At 27.4% G+C, this 17208-nt stretch overlaps 1 long non-coding RNA gene across 2 annotated transcripts; it reads left to right on the top strand.

Annotated features, from left to right (window-relative positions):
• The first annotated feature begins 1619 nt into the window (after positions 1-1619).
• Positions 1620-5731, top strand: LOC111040476. 2 transcript variants are annotated; one of them, XR_002605205.1, is made up of 5 exons: positions 1620-2021; positions 2114-2238; positions 4529-4801; positions 4922-5115; positions 5232-5731. It is a non-coding gene; the product is annotated as an uncharacterized LOC111040476 (long non-coding RNA). The 2 variants fall into 2 exon arrangements; XR_002605204.1 differs by having other exon boundaries at positions 4529-5731.
• The last annotated feature ends 11477 nt before the right edge of the window (positions 5732-17208 follow it).

The following is a 17208-nucleotide window of genomic DNA, read 5'->3' as shown; positions in this document are numbered from 1 at the left end:
TATATACCTTAAATGCCAAGTAAATTATAAACATCCATCAAAATTCAATATTATTCAAGATTCCAATTATAAATTTTTAATATTTTATGTATGAAGGAAACTTTTTGTATTTTGACATTTTATTGAACTGGAAAAAATAAATTCGAAAAGATAGTAGAGGTACCTACATCAGAATTCTATAGTGAGAATAGATAGAGATTAAAATATGCACATTGCACTGCTGTCCTTTAATTAGTCGACTTCAACGATAACAATAAATGAATATACTATAATTGATAATGTTGATTTTGATATTCAATATTATTATTAATATAGGTACTCGGCTTAAGAGAGAAAAAAGATAATTTTTTTAGAAAATGTTAAATATGCATAAAATCCTCCTCTTTTTGGTAGCAAGAAGGGGGGAGGGTAATGCCCAGTATTAAAAATAAAAACTACGAAACTACTTTTAAATAAAGTAATAAATTCACTTTAGTCACCTCAAGTTTTTCTGATTTAATTTTTATTTTAAAAATATACCCACTTCAACGAGTTAAGAACGATGGTGCAAAAGAATTGCAGAAATCATTAAGTAATAATGTAATATCCTTTCAGATTTTTCGATTTTCTATTTGAATAAAATGTTTAGTGTATCAAATCACTTATGCGCAGGAGCGGTTTAACACATGTTTTTACACATTTCACAATAAATTATTCAATTTGTTCTCACATATTTAGACAATTTTACTGTTTTTACGTGTTTTCTTCAGAGTTCAGAGTGATTTATGTAAATAGTTCTGTAGTCTTAATACATGCTTTTCTATGTTATATAAGTACATATAAATCTGAGCCCTAGTTATTATATGCATTTAAATTCAAACATATTTTTATTATATGTTTATAATAATTTAAACTGTGGAATATTTTATTTGACTAATGACTAGGTATATTTTGAATAAACTACCTATAATATATTCGATTTATTCTATGAATACCTACACCGTACTCCACGTCTCCACTGCATATTCCTTTCACTGCTTTAACATTTACGTATAAAAGAAATACTAAATACGTATATAACTATATAAGTATAAATACATTTTATATAAAAGTACATATATAATTTCTAGAAAATTACCAAGGTCTGCATTTCCGTACGAGTGTGTCATGTATAACGGTAGGTACCTATATGGCTATATTATATTATATTAATGTATTATATGTTATATTTTATCGGTAGGTACATCGAGATATTGAACTATGCTTAAATAATTTAATGTACATTATTATAATATATTATTATTAGGCGTTTATTCCTCAGTTCTCTATAGTCTATACATAATTATAATGACATAAGTAAATGATAATTATTTTAACATTAAAAATAGTGTCGACGACAGTCCTGACATATTGTATAGATAATAATAATAAAATTGTATTATTATATTATTTATATTGGTATACCGGCTTATTTTCACGTAGTTGTTATTAAGTAGAATATTATTATACAGTTCTAAATCTAAAATTAATGATTGCTTTTAATCACAACCTTTGGGAATTCCATACGTTTATCAATTTATATTTTATAGTTTGTGGCGAGCGATAATGGGCTGCGGAGTCGCGGCGACGATATTTATATTATTACTTCATTGCACTATGCAGTTTCTTATTTCACCGTTTATTCCCGTAATCCCGTAATCCCGTATCGCTCATCAAGTTTCGAATTTCGATCGTTAATAGTCGACAGCAGCCGATACTGACGTCTGGTGAAACACGGTTGACTATAATATTCTTTTCTTCGTGTAACGTGAATTTGTTTCCTACTATTATATTTATAAAAAAAGACTACGTAGTCAGTGGTACACTTTAAATTGAATGATACGGTGGAGGTCGTACCCGAAAATTGGTTTATTAAAAAAGGATGTTGCGCATGGCCGAATACAAAAAAAAAAGTGAATTGAAAAATGCAATTATAAACAGAATAAAGCCGAAAAAACACACATTTAATTTCTTTGAAGCACGGACTTTGACTTCCAATATTAGTGAGTTAAAAATATCAAAACTGAATCACCTACTATATTATAAAATGTTTGTTATATAATTTATATTAATTTAAATTTTAAAATGATTCTAGATGATTTTCAAGTGGCTCAAAAGAAATGCTCTGTGGCAAAAAGTCCGATCTTTCCTCATCTGAAGACACATTAAAACTTAGAAAAGTGCGAAAACGAAAAGTTGTGAAAAATTCGGATTCTGCAGGTATTATATTTATTATGTTATACGGTATTTTACGATATTAGAGTTTGCTTGAACTTAACTTATCTAACATTTCTTTGGGCTTATTATGTGAAAAATTACTCGGTTGTTGTCTCAGGGTTTAAAATTAAAACACAGATAATGTTTGTATTTATTATCTAGAGTAGGTATCTTATAGTCATAATATAGTCTCTTATATTAAATTTTACTTGTACCTATACCTATAAAATCATAAATGCAACTATTGGATCACATTTTTTTTATTCGGGTTGGGGGGGGGGGATTATATAATTCCAATATATTGTTGTTCATTGTTTAATTGGCAATATATCTTTCAATATTAATGTGTTAGTAGCTAAATTTGTGGTATAGTCTCGCGGCTAGCGTACTAGTTCTTCACCAATTCTACATTTCACTGTGCATTTAAGAAAATATTTTATTTGAATGTGTTATTAATGAATACGTTATTATCCATAACACACCTAACACGAAGATGCTACAAAGGTGCTACTAAGAGGATGTATAAGCCGTCTCTGTTTAGGTCATTGTAAATGTTTGTTCACTAGCTTCAATAGTATTCTGTTTGTTTTGATATCATTTGAGTGAATTTACCTCTAATCAAACTTTTAAGTAAGAATTTTAGGTGTGCTTAAGTATCAGCTTTTATTCAATATTTTAATTTTCAAGCAAAATATGATGCTTATATATTGCTTGAAGATGAAATTATTAAAAAAATCGCATATATCTTAGCACGGATAAAGTTTTTACCTAAAAAATTGACAATATGTCAAGTTACTCTATTATCAAACTAGCAGCACATTATTGAAACTAGCAAAGGAAAAATTGTGACAATAAACGCATGAGTAGCATTCTCTCAATGGGCGCTATACAAAGCAATCCCAAACCTCCACTTAGTGGCACCTACGCCTTCAATGTCAAGTTAAAAGTATTTGTTAAGATAATATAAATTATAATACATAGTTATACAACCAAAGAGATCAATTTAAAGTTTTAAAATAAAATTAATTCAAATAATGTTTATATGAAAAAATAATAAGTGTTTTTATTTTATAAATGTTTAAGTATATTATCACCTTTTATGCAAAGCACACCAGGTCCAAAAATAAGATTTTTGAAAATCAACTTAGTATTTTTTTTTTCAAATTTTAAATGTATTTAAACGTAACCGAATTTGGTTTTTCCTTGTTTTAATTGATTTTATTTTAAGTAAAGTAGTTGTTTATGAATATTTGTAAATTATATGATTATGTAAAATTTATAGTTCTGATTATAGTTAAAATACAAATTACTAAATTGGATTTCATGACTTTTGCATACCTATAGTTTACATAGACTTTAAAACCTATATCTTTACCTCTGGTTATCCAAGTATTTTATTAAGGTGTTATTATTTATGTGCAAATATATATATTTTTTTTGTAGCTAAAAGAAGTTTATTTTCTGACTTGGATGAATCTACAAGCCTCGCTATAATTGACAGTCCAATAAAGATTTCTATAAGAACAGTATCTGGTGTGTTTTGATTATAGTTAATATTTTGATTTATTGCATAATTTGTTGTTAGCTGTATTTTATTTTATTCAATATTTTAACTTAAGTTAGTTAACAAAATTAAGTCATATATTATACTCCATATAGTTGTGCGAATTGTAAACTGCTTATAATACAAGTTATCTTAAACTTTAAATCCCCAAAAAAACTAAGTTTAAAAAATAATAACTATATTTGTGCGTTTAGCTGATGACCATTGTGTAAACATCAAAACTATTGAAAGTAAATCGTCAAATTTAAAACAACAAAACACTTTCCATAAATCTAGAATTTAATTTCTTACGCTTATTAAATGGTCAGACATAAATATTCAGTGATCTTTTATTTTTAAAACACTAATAATTCTCATTGACTTATTTAAATTAATACATAATAATTTTTTAACGGTTAATTATATATTCTTTGTATTTAATTGTGTTTTTATTAATAAAAGTTAAAACACAATCAAATATATTCAATAGTGTTTAATTTTTTTAATATTTATTATGTTTGATACATTAAAATGTATAATAAGACTAAAACATTTCTATATGAACATTGACACCCTGTGGTTATTTATTCAGCTGGTGTTGTGACCTGACCAAAAAGTGATTTTAATTTATAAGTATATATAATATAATATATATAATTAATTATATTTATATATACATAAATACATATACAATATTGGTTACAACAAGAGTTATTGTATTAGTCATTAATTTCTGTTACATCCTTTTAGATATATTAAAAAGTCGCATATTCATCATCAGTTCAACGAATACTGTTGTCTGTAAAAACATTGCATTGCATACACAAAATAAATTCATTGGTTGGACAAAAAGCTCAGATCAGTTATTGATGGAATGAGGTCTACTCTTCAATTGTTACTCATCACGTGAGCACTCTGTCTTCAGTTTATACTTCTGCATACGATTCTCAAAAAACCATCTATTCGATTCAAAAATAACCAATGGGACTTCAGTGGATCATATATCAAATACTACATGGACTGGTATTTAGATTTTGTTTTATTTTATAAACAATATACAACATTTATTGCACCCATCAACCAGAGTCGTTCCTTTTTTGATTTAATTAAAAATAAATTACTTTGGAATACAAATGTTAATAGGTCTTATAAGTTATGAGCATTGCTTTCAAAAAGAAAAATAGAACTGTGTATATCTTATCATTTGACCAGAAGTCCAGGAAATGTACATACATGTTTAAGATATTATTTTAAAAATGTCAAGGATCATTTAATCTGGGAAATTCAAAGCCATGGTTCCGCCGAGTTAGAGTGTAGTATGCGGAATTATTTTGAAAGTTTGTACTTAAAAAATAGTGACATATATCATGAATTTTTTGAAAACAATATGCTGGTAAACTCGTAACGGGTGTTAAAACGAGTGTTTAAATGATTTTGCATTTTTTGGTTGCAGTTACTGGTTGCGGATATTGTATATTGTCATTTGGGATAAGTATATATCGAATGATATTTTATTAAGTAAAGACTTCGATTACTTAAATTTAACGATGCGGTATGACAATGATCGTGACAATTTCAATGATGCGTGTGTTCAGAACATAAAAATGGAAGGATGATTTTATCAACTCAAGTGATATTAATATTGTTAATTTTAAAAATGATTATATTTTAGATTATATTAGAGAAAAACATAGAAATATCTATATTCCTTAGGTTTAATGATATTAAAAAAAATTCCGGATTTATGACTTAGACTTACTGCAGATTCACGATGAAGTATTCTATATGTTCAATATTATAAATCAATTTCCATAAACTTATAAGATTTACAAAATCCCATTAAAATACTTATTTAAAAATACTCAAAATGTGGTTTTGAGTATTGATCATCTTAACAAATCATATTTTAAATTAAAATGTATTGTAATTAAAGACACCGTAGACATTTTAAATACCAAAATATATCGATCACGTCTCGTTAAACAACAAAATATTGATTTATTAAAAAGAGTATATTATTTATATTTAGCGGCTAATGTACCGGTTATTTGTTATAAATATATATTTGATGCATGTCACATGTGTTTTTAATTTTTATAATTTGTAAATTATCGTGGTAAAATTTATAGTTGACTATTCAGTGGCCTAGTAATTTTAAAATATTTATTCACATTGGAAAATTTATATTAATTACAAACTAGATATCTATTTAATTATTTAATAAAATTAGACATGTACATATTAATTTTCTGTAGTCTATTATTCCTAAAATAATAATCGTATTACCTTATTTAAATGTATATCAAATATTTGTTTAACGTTTAATTGTATATATTTTATATATAATTTAATTTCTTACGGGTATTATACACACAGACATAAATACATTCAATGTTTTTTTTCAGTTTGGTACATTACAATGTATATTAAATAATAAAATGTATATTTTTTTATTTTTTTTTATTATATAAATATTCGGTGGTCAATTATTTAAAAAATATACTCATCATTATTGACTTATTAAAATGTATATTACATAATTGTTTTACGTTTAATTATATTTATTTTATTTTTTATTAACAAATATCAATCACAATCTAACATATTCAATAATGTTTTATTTTTAAACTAGCTGCCAATTAAACTCGGGGGCTTGTGAAACTATTTTAATAAAACAATAAAATAGAGATAAAAGTAAAAATGGGTGTTTTTTATAATGTAATTACCAAAATTAAGACCAAAAATTGGAATTTAAGAATAAAAGTTTATAAAATTACAAATATTTAAATAATGTATCTAATTAAAGACAATTACAAATTATACTATTTATATAGGTACATTTTTAGCATATGATGATGTTTATAATTTATTCAATATATATTTCTGAGGCTATTTTTAGAAAACAACATTTTTCAATTATTTTAAAAAATTTTTTTGATATTAAGTAAACACGCTTTAAAGCAGGGCGGCTACAGGAGGAACTTAGGAGCCTAGGCTCTCTCCCAATCCCATATTTATAAAAATTCTATATTGTTAAAAACAATGTTTTAAAAACACCTATTATAATATCAAAAGTTTTTTGAAAATTATTATTTAAGTACTTCCCTAACCATGTCTCTGGAGCCGCCTCTGTCCGCTTCAAAGGAATATATTATAATACATTAAACTTGTAGTCACAAAGTAAGAAATGGTATGCATACCTTGTGGGCATGCTTATGAAGTACAAAGATATCAATTATTAAGGTATTTGATTTGAAAGCAATGATAAATCATTAAAAAAACATTAACGGGTATCTATATAACAGCAAACTTGAAAGTTTCAACATGATTAGAATAACTCCTGAGAATTGAGAAGATAGAAAAATAACATTTTTATAGTATGGTGACATCTCAACAACATTTACAATATGTAAAAATGCTCCACCTCATTGAACCCAATATCTTTTGCACAAGTTTATCTTTTAGAAGTGCTAACGAAGAAAATTATAGACATAATATTCATCTATTCTTTGATTTATGAATGAAAAACATAATATTGTTATGAGATTGAATTCGATGGCATAATAATATTATTGTGTATCTATTCACTATTGGCACTCGGTAGTTGCTACAGTTATTCATTTTTGAATTACAACAACATAAGAAAACCTGTACATGAGAAATCAAGTGAATATCCAACGCTGTAAAAAATTTGATTTCAAACATTCAAATGATTTTAATTTGTCTTTCTGGAGAATTTTTTTTTTTGATAAAGGTAAACAAACTTATAAAAAATCTTGTATTTAATTTTCAAATCTTAGAACCACCATTGTAACTATAACATAGATACATCGATTTTTCACTTAATTAAATATCAACAATTTAGTGGTGTGAATTTGATCATATGACGTACGTTGATTACTATCACAACTTAATAATATTATTATTTACTCCCTTTTTTATTTTCATATTATGTTTAAAAAAAAAATAATTGAATATCTACGTGTTTAGTTAATAGCTTTACTGAACTGAAAATTATTTTTTTTATGGGGGGGGGGGGACTTATGCATTTGCGTATTAATTGTTCGGGAAGTAAATAGAATTAATCTGCTCCAGTACAATTATGTGTTGTGCCGTTTGGAGTTAAAGTATTAAAGGTCATTGCGTATATTTTTGTACATTTTGGATTTTTTTTACTACACATGTATATTTTTAATATTGATTGATTTGTATTGCATATTTAAAAATCATTTTTTGATTATTTAATCGTAAGTCATATTTTTAGTAAATTAGTAAATTAAAAATATTTATGTAAAATTTCATTTTGGACGAGTTATAAAAATTGTATTTAGAATACAAAATATGCGTTGGTAAAGAAAATGATACTGAGTGTTGAAAAAATCAAATGACATCCCATTCAACGGTTTGGCCTTTTTTAAAATAATATACAGTCGGTATAAAATATATATTTCTAGTAGCATGTGACGTCCAACTCAAATAAATGCGCAATGCGATGTATATATATACGTATAGCAAACAGGTACATATTGCGAGCGCGACGTGCCGACGTGTGATAAGGCAATTTAAAATTTTAAACCGCGGGCCGTCGAACAAATGCGGAGCGCCGGTGTGAGACTGTCACACGCCCACTCCCGGCACTCCCCTCCTTACACCTGCGGTAAAGGTAAAAGTGGTAAAAGTATTCTGTCACTCAACCACCATACCTTTATGGAATGCCCAAAGGCCAAAGAGTATCGGGCATTAAATAGATAAACATGAACCTCTCGGGCCTTCCGTCGCCCGTCACGAATCTAGGACATTTGACACCCAATTATAGGACTATTGACACCCGCTGATAGTCCTAATTGACACCGAATATACAATTTATAAATACTGAATAATCAGCGTATAATCGTATAATATAATAATATAATTTTATAAATTACGTGTAGTACATAAAGTTGATAAAATCCTTTAGGGCATGACGAAAATGTTCCGTCCATGAACACGTGATCACTTTGTGATAATATTTCTAGGCAGTCTTGGGAAGCAAATATAATACGACTATTAATTGATCGATTATCATAAAATAAAAACTTTTGCTGATTAGGTTCTGCTGTCTTCGTCCACTTACCCTCTAATACGAATTCTTTGGAAGAAATTGTAGGGTATGAATTGTTACGGATTCTCCTTAAATTTCTTTTTACATTATTTTCATTTGGCATCAAACAAGCAGCTATACGTCTGTTAATTTGGTAACTTCTTTTGCGTACACTTTAGAAGGAATATCAAAATTGTTTATAATATTTCCTTTCATCGCATTTAAGGCACGACATACCTCAGCTTCAGCAGAATCAGGATTATGAGAATGTTTTTGAAATTTTAAAATTTTGCTTTTGGACGAATTTATCGTTACACTACCTTTACAATAATGTTTCTTTCGTTGAACACAATAGTATATCTGAGCCCACCACCAACTTCTTTTTGGAACACATAAATATAATCATTAATTATCATTTTTGTTTTAATTATTTCAATTATATCGGAACATTCTGAGTCCATATTGAATGAATATTATGATAATAATTACTTTTAAATAAAACTGAGTACACACTACACTACAACAGACACTAACTAGTAACTAATAACTATTGCCTAATGTCTATAGCCTATAGGTACTTACCTAATCACGATTATCGTCATTGTAATCGTAATCGTAATTGCTCGGTGTCAATTGTCGGTGTTCTAAAATTATCGGGTGCAAAAAGTCCGATATCGGCAAAACCGTCGGGTGTCAATTGTCCGAATACCACCTGTTCCTACCAGAAAAACGATTTGAGATCGGTAGACAGAACGACGGCCGACCAATTCATTTTCTTTCTCCCGCGTAAGCGAAATGAACGAATAATCACAATTTTCGCTGGTGCGCCTTTGGGCACGTATCAAACTGTGACTATATATTTATTATTTATAGGTCTTAAGGTGACAGTATGAACTAATTATTACTCGTATCCTTGTTGTAAATATTCAATCCTTAGCTATAAAAACTGATCATTTTATAAATTTGTAACTTCAAAATAATTTGAAAATTTTTGAGACTTAGATGAATTTTATTAAATTCTTAACCTTCAATACTTATAAAAAATGGTGCTTATGTATCTTATTTTTTTAATTCGTTATAACAACTTGTCAGGAATCTTGCATTCAATTTTCAAACTTTTTGACCCAATGAAATAATCTTATTGATATATTTTATAAAAAAAAGTTTTTCAACTGTCTATGAATGGCTCACAACGAGTCAAAATGTTTTAAAATTTTATCATGTTTGAAAAAAAAATATTTGGTGAAAATTTGAAGTATCTTCGACTTATTCGTTATTGAATTTCGAAGAAATAAGTAAATCGCTCGATGAGAATTCGTTAATTTACGGCTGAATATCCAATGTCAAAAAAATTTTAACTAACCGCTCGTAAAAAAATAATTAGACTTTCCAGTTAACTTTTTTTGTTTAAAGTAGGAAAACTTATGAAAATCTTGTAGTATATTTTTAAATCTTAGATAAAAAATAGAAATATTTGTAATTTTGACGATGTAATTATCAACTTTATTTTTAATTTTCATTAACAACAACTTATAAAGAGCCTTATTGTATTCAATTTTCATGTATTTTGACAAAGAGAGAATTATTTTTATCAACAATAATAAATAAATACCAACTATTTTGAAAATTGAATGGTTTATAGTTACTTAAAAAAAAACTTAATCAATTTTGTGAAAACGACGGTCGGCTTGCATTTTATGGACGAACGCCGAAGTAATAAACACGCAAACTCCTAATTTTACATTATGTTTTAAATATTAAATGTACTGTAAAGTACTTCAATTTATAAACTGCGCTATACCGGTCGGAAAACACCGTGTGTAGTCCCGACTCCCGACCTAAGTATTACTTATTAGTTATTACTTATTATTACAATTAACAATGTATACCAGTCACTCGGTACATCCGTTATCGAGTACGATTTTATCAACTTAATGAGCGCGATAAGGCCACGACCCACTGCGTTCTGGTAAAGTTATACAGGTATTATAAATAATTAGAAAATAAAATTACTGTAAGTAATAAATTGTCCTTACGTTATTATCGTAATGTATCTTAAGTAACAAAATAATAAATTAGAATTCAAATGCTTTGCAATAACCCAATATAATAATATACACTGTAATGTAGGTAATAGGTATCCATATAATATTATAGATATCGATAGGCGATATTAAAATATAATCAGTATCTACTTATGTAACAGTAACCGTAACGTACTAACGTGGGAACTTGGGATCTATATTATCAGTTTGGAAATATTATGGCGAATAAACCGGGTAAATATAAATTATATATAATTAACTAAACACTTAAGTCCGATATGAAATTGCACTTTATCTTAAATCGCCGAGTGGGTACAAACGTACGGGCTACGGCAACAGTATTCACAGTCACTTCATGTCTTCTGCAATAAATTGTATTTTAGTGTAAACGCACTTGTGTAGTTATTAAGACAAAATTATGTAGTGTCATCGATTTTAAAATTCAAAAATTGAAAACTTATTTAATATTATATTATAATAAATGCACCTACCGTAATGCTATTCGTAATGAGGAATTTTGTGGAAATGTGTGTTCAATATTTGAGTAAGATCGACTATATTAATAATAATAATGTACTATAATATGATGTGATGTCTTATGTTTATAGGTACCAGCTATATATTTTAGACTAAGCAATTGCAAACAGTCAAGCCTCCATGCAGTGATGTCATTCGGACAAAAAAAGGTAAGTACCGGCTATATTAGCAACATTTCTGGAAAAGAGAGAAGCGGTGAAAATGTAGCTTAAACGACTTGAAAAGAAAAAATACCTTGTGTTAGTTTTGGACAGCCAGAAATATTTCAGGTAAAATTAATAATAATATTTTTTTACCGGGATATATTTATTAGGGCCACATAATACATATACCCTATAGCGCCCATGTATTGCATATTATAAAAAAAATTTAACTTTTTTTGAGTTTTATCGTCGGCACATTTACTTAACAAATCTTGATTCATTTTTTTTCTTTTTGAAGCTCCACTTTCTAAATTTTGTTTAGTCATAATTTATAATTATTATATATATTATTTAATAAATTAAAACACAATTAGCAAAAATCCACAGTTACAATAGCCAATAGGAAAAATAAATTAAAACAATAACACCAGATAAAATATTTAATAATACCACAGGGCATAGAGTAAGAATGAGTAAATGATATAATTGTACTTGCTAACTTTATAGTTTATACTGTTTATTAATGTTGATGTAAGAGAAAATGATATTTTAGACATCCACAAGAATACTCTTACACGATACAAAGATATTAATATATTATGTACCTATACGGTTATACAAAAGTAGATAGTAGATACATCAAAGTCAAACTTAACTATTATTAATCGAAAAATTAATTACTATTATAGTTGTTTATTTTTGTTATTCGAGCATCGATTATATTTATTCATATATTTTACATTTTATACATTATTTAGTTTTAGCACAATGGTTCATACAACAAAATAGATATGTATATACGGGTATCGACGAATTTATACGGAGGCTAATAGGCCCTAATGGAGTATACAAATATACAAATACGCATTAATACTGTACAGCCGGCAGGGCGCCAGCCAGTATTATAAACATTTACTTTTATATCATTATTATTATTTTTTTAATGTTTTGGGATTGGGGCCTTTGAGTATAATATTGAGGGGGCCTACCGGGAAAATCCCCATTTTTCGATGGGTCTATCCGCCCATGCACGCACTAACGTCGAAATATAAACACAAAAATAATTTTGATATTTAATCAATCAAGTAATGATTTATTCATTTATTTATTGATTGATTGCATGTATATGATGTTGAAAATACCAACATTCATGTTATGCAAAATCCGGTTTTTTTATTCCAATATTTATGTATTTTGAATAATATTAATATTAAACTTATGTATATTAATGTACATACCTACATAATTTAATATTTGTAAAATTTTCATCATTCTTTAATCTTTTGATATTAATTAATGAAAAAATACAAATAATTTGTTATTAATCGTGCATACACATAGTGAATTACATACCTATTATAATACTCATATAAATGATACATAATTCATTTCGATGTAAAAATATTCAATGCATTAAGACACTTGGCCAGTAGCACCTAGGTAGAATTTCTAACAAATTATATTCAATTAAAAATAATAGTAAACATTATTTTAACAAAGAGAATAATTTTATTTACAATTAGCATTTATTGTGTAAAAACCATTATTTGGTTGATCGGCCGACGTCCCTAGTCCCTATAATAGAAAATGTGAAACCCGAGACTTCAGCTGATCGGCCTCACGCCTACACCAAAATATTGAAGCTGAACGTAAATAATGAAATAATTTTATATAATTTGTTTGTAAAGAATTCCAAGAATAACAAGCTGATGTACCGAATGAGGTTTTGCAGAGCAAAATATCTATTGTAATTTGTAAAAAATATACATCACCAATCACCATCTAATTACATAAATACCTACCGAAATGTCCAGAATTATACAGGTTATATAGAACTGGTGGTTTTTAAAAAATAATTGTTTATTAGGTAATTTAAAACAGGCTTTGTCAAGAGACAAGAAGTATTATAATTAGCTCAATAAGAACTAGTCATTTGCATGTTAATTTTTATTTCATAAATATGATGTCGATGTGGTATAGGATAGCCACAATGTAGGCTAGACAACTTATTATTTTTAAACATTTCACGGGCTGTGTAGCATTAAATTATTAAAAATTTATTAAAAAATACTGCTATTCTTAAAATGAGTTCGTGTTTCTCAAATAACTAGTTGGAGACGCCATAGCTAGAGTATATTTTAATATTATCATCAGTGAATAATTAAAATGGTTATTATAAAACCATTAGGAATTAGGGGGGTGGTAAAATATTTGTGCTCCATATCCTGTGGGCTGTGAACCCCACAAGTCGACACTGCGAAATTGGTATTCATATTAATAATGTCGGTAGGTATTTGGTAAATCATTACCTACTAATGATTGTATGGAACTCGTATATTATTTTAAAAATGTGTCTCCATTGACTCAATATTATGCTATAATGTGTTACCACTTACCATGTCACCACATGTTACCACTTTCATCCATGTTCAATTGGTTCGTGACTCGACAAGCGAGACCAGGACAATTATTTAAATCGTGCCCCACCGATAAACACATTAACGCCACGGACTTGGATAAGGTTCTCGAAGCTCCTTTGCGAATCACGATACCACCCGCGCAAAAGCCCTCACCCAGACACTCTCGGTGATAAGTCGAGGTACGAGTCACGATCGTCCCGCGTCGGTCGCTTGATCGTACCGTCGCGTTTGTGTAAACTGTAAAGTATACACTTATTCGCCAAGACAAGTATTAAGTTTTAGAACTGATTACTTAAAATATTTTTTTGATGAAGATAATTGAGTGTTATAAATTATACTGATTACTAATATTATTTAAAAAAGAAAATATTTTATGTTTTGAACGATTTTCAAGAAAAGTACCTATATTACACACTACCCACAAACATGTATCATATCTAACAATTTTAAATAATATTATTATTATAAGTTTATTGATGTCAAAGTTTTGTACATTGTTGCATCGCGACGTCCTGGTTGAGAGCCGCTGTGATAATAGATTATAATATTACCGACAGAATTTCTTCTGTAAAGTGTCGGTTAACTTTAACCTTACATTGTAATAACGACCCTAATAACATTGATAATAAAAACTAACCATGCTTACTACCCACATTTTTAATTTCCTCCATTGCAGCCATGCATAAATAATTATTAATTATCATCACAAACAGGTCCAAAATCACTCAATTGCACATTCGATGACCCAGCTGGTACATCGGGAACAATCACTTGAGGAGCTATTTCAATCACTTTTGGCATAGGATAAATAGAGGGGAGGGAGTACGTACCATTTCCTATGTAATTAATGAAATATAAAATGTAAAATTAATTCAGTAAAAATATTTATGTACTCACCGTGAATGTTTTTAACTGTTAAGCCGAGTGAACATTACCGTATCTTTTAAATGTTTTTTTATGTTGCACCAAATTGTAATTAGGGCTGAGCGAATTCAGAATTGAGTGAATTGACATCAAGAATTTAAAATGTGATAAGTCAGAATTTATTCTAAAGAATTTCTTTGTGAGAAATTTCAGTTATACATATTTAATTTAACGGTATATCTTTACTTGTAATGATAATTCATTCTTATTCTGCAGCTTAAACATTAAGGTTTTCGTATTTCTATTGCAGAGCAGTCAATAACTATTCTTATGATTTGCAAGGATTCAAAAATCTTCGGCATATTTGTTGTGTTTTTATCTCTGGCTAAGGTATTGCTGACTCTTAAATAACTGTTAAATGTATTGTTATACTTATACACCTTCATGTTTCATGAAAAATATCTGAATATTTCAGGAGAAATAGTTTAGAATAAGATTGAGATCACAATGTAAGTAATATTCGTTAAAGAAGATGGTAAAATAATTGCAATTTAGTTAATGTAAAACAATAATTTAATATATAGTTCATAATAATAACAACAATGGTAGTATTTTGTATAAAACCTATACACAAAAAAAAAAATGAATATAAAACAACAATGTGTACCTATAAAGTTGTCAGATAAATAAAAGAAACGTAAAACATTTTAAAATTAAATAAATTATATAAATTAATATATTTGATTAGGAATATTTTGTAGTTTTGTATTTCGTGTAGATTATCTGTATGTAAATAAAAAGTAAGTTTTTAGAACTATTATCAATGGCCATAATGTAAATAATAAGCAAGAAAATAATAACCTTTTCATTGAATTTTGACACAAAAAATAGCTTTCTTGATAAATGCTTATACATACCAATGGGTTTTGATGTACTATATTTAATTATTATTATATTATTGTATCAATACATTGAGGGTCTTGAGAATATTAAAAAAAAACACATTTATTTATATAATTAAACACCTAGGTATTGAATATTAATGAGCTTTTAAAATGGCAAAAAAACATGATTTAATATGATTTTATTGGCTATCAATTTTAACATTTTGATTTATTGTATTTGTATACAATTGTTTACTTTATCAATTTGCGCATATAGATGGTTATTCAAATGTGTTGATGTGTTTATACACTGGTCGGTTTTAATTATACACCTGAATAAATATATGATAAATTATTTGATTAAGAATGTTTTAAACCTCTGGCATGAACATAAAATTCTGTAAGTTTAAATTGTCAAGTGTGAATGTGTTAGATAAATCTTGGAAAACTGAATAGGCATAACAGCCTTGAAGTCCAATATTGTCTAACTTGTATTTTAGGCCACTGGGAGGCATGGTGTCCTGCAAGCTTGAATGACGAGTATACATTTGAATCATAATGATTAATAACACTACCTTTTAATGGCTACAGCTAAGAAATACAATTATAGTTGGTGTTGAAAACTATAATTAGGATATTAATACCTACCTGCATCTGTATATGTAAAGTGATGTATAATTTCAGATATACAAAAATGTGTTATCAAAAATATAACATGTTATTATAAAAATGTATAAAAAACACATTACAATTTGTTATAGTTTAAGCTAATAAGGTTTGTAGTTGAAGCTCTTGATCTTGCTCAAAAGAAAAAAACCATAAGAAAAAAAATTACCTTTATTATTCTCAATACTTAATTGTGTAAAAGGTCAATTTTAATTAGTGTTAAAAGAAATTACTGTTACAAGAAGTCAATTTTTGAAATTTCAATTGAACCATTTTATGTATACCTATTTATACTTAAGTTAATATTGTAATTTGCAGACATAGCAATTATTAATACACTTTATAAGCATTTAATTTTTTGAAAATAATTTTGTATCCTAAATACTGATATTACTGCTCAGATGAGTGTATCAAAAACAATAAATTAATTTTTTAACTTTATTTACATACATATAACCAAAGATCTTGATGTAATGTTTGACTCTAAATTCAGTTTTTCTAATCATACTGAAATGATCAAAACTAATGATTTTTAATATCTTTAAAAACTCTTGACTGTTCTCTTGTTTGCTCCTATTTTTAATATTACCCATTTGGATCAATAATTTATCAAAGTTAATACAAAGCCATTAAATCAGTACAAAATACATTTTAGATTCTAAGCGGAGCGACAAATGTATTGATTTAACAATAATGTGTGTCTTAATATTTATTTTTTATTTTTTATTTGTTTTATTTTTTTGTGTCTGTCATCACGGTTTCTTGCAGTAAAAGTGCTTCGATTTTCTTAA

The sequence above is a fragment of the Myzus persicae genome, unplaced genomic scaffold (genome assembly GCF_001856785.1).
Source record: "Myzus persicae strain clone G006 unplaced genomic scaffold, MPER_G0061.0, whole genome shotgun sequence".
NCBI lineage: Eukaryota > Metazoa > Arthropoda > Insecta > Hemiptera > Aphididae > Myzus > Myzus persicae.
The sequence above is the reverse complement of the archived record's forward strand: the minus strand, read 5'-3'. Positions and strand labels throughout refer to the sequence as shown.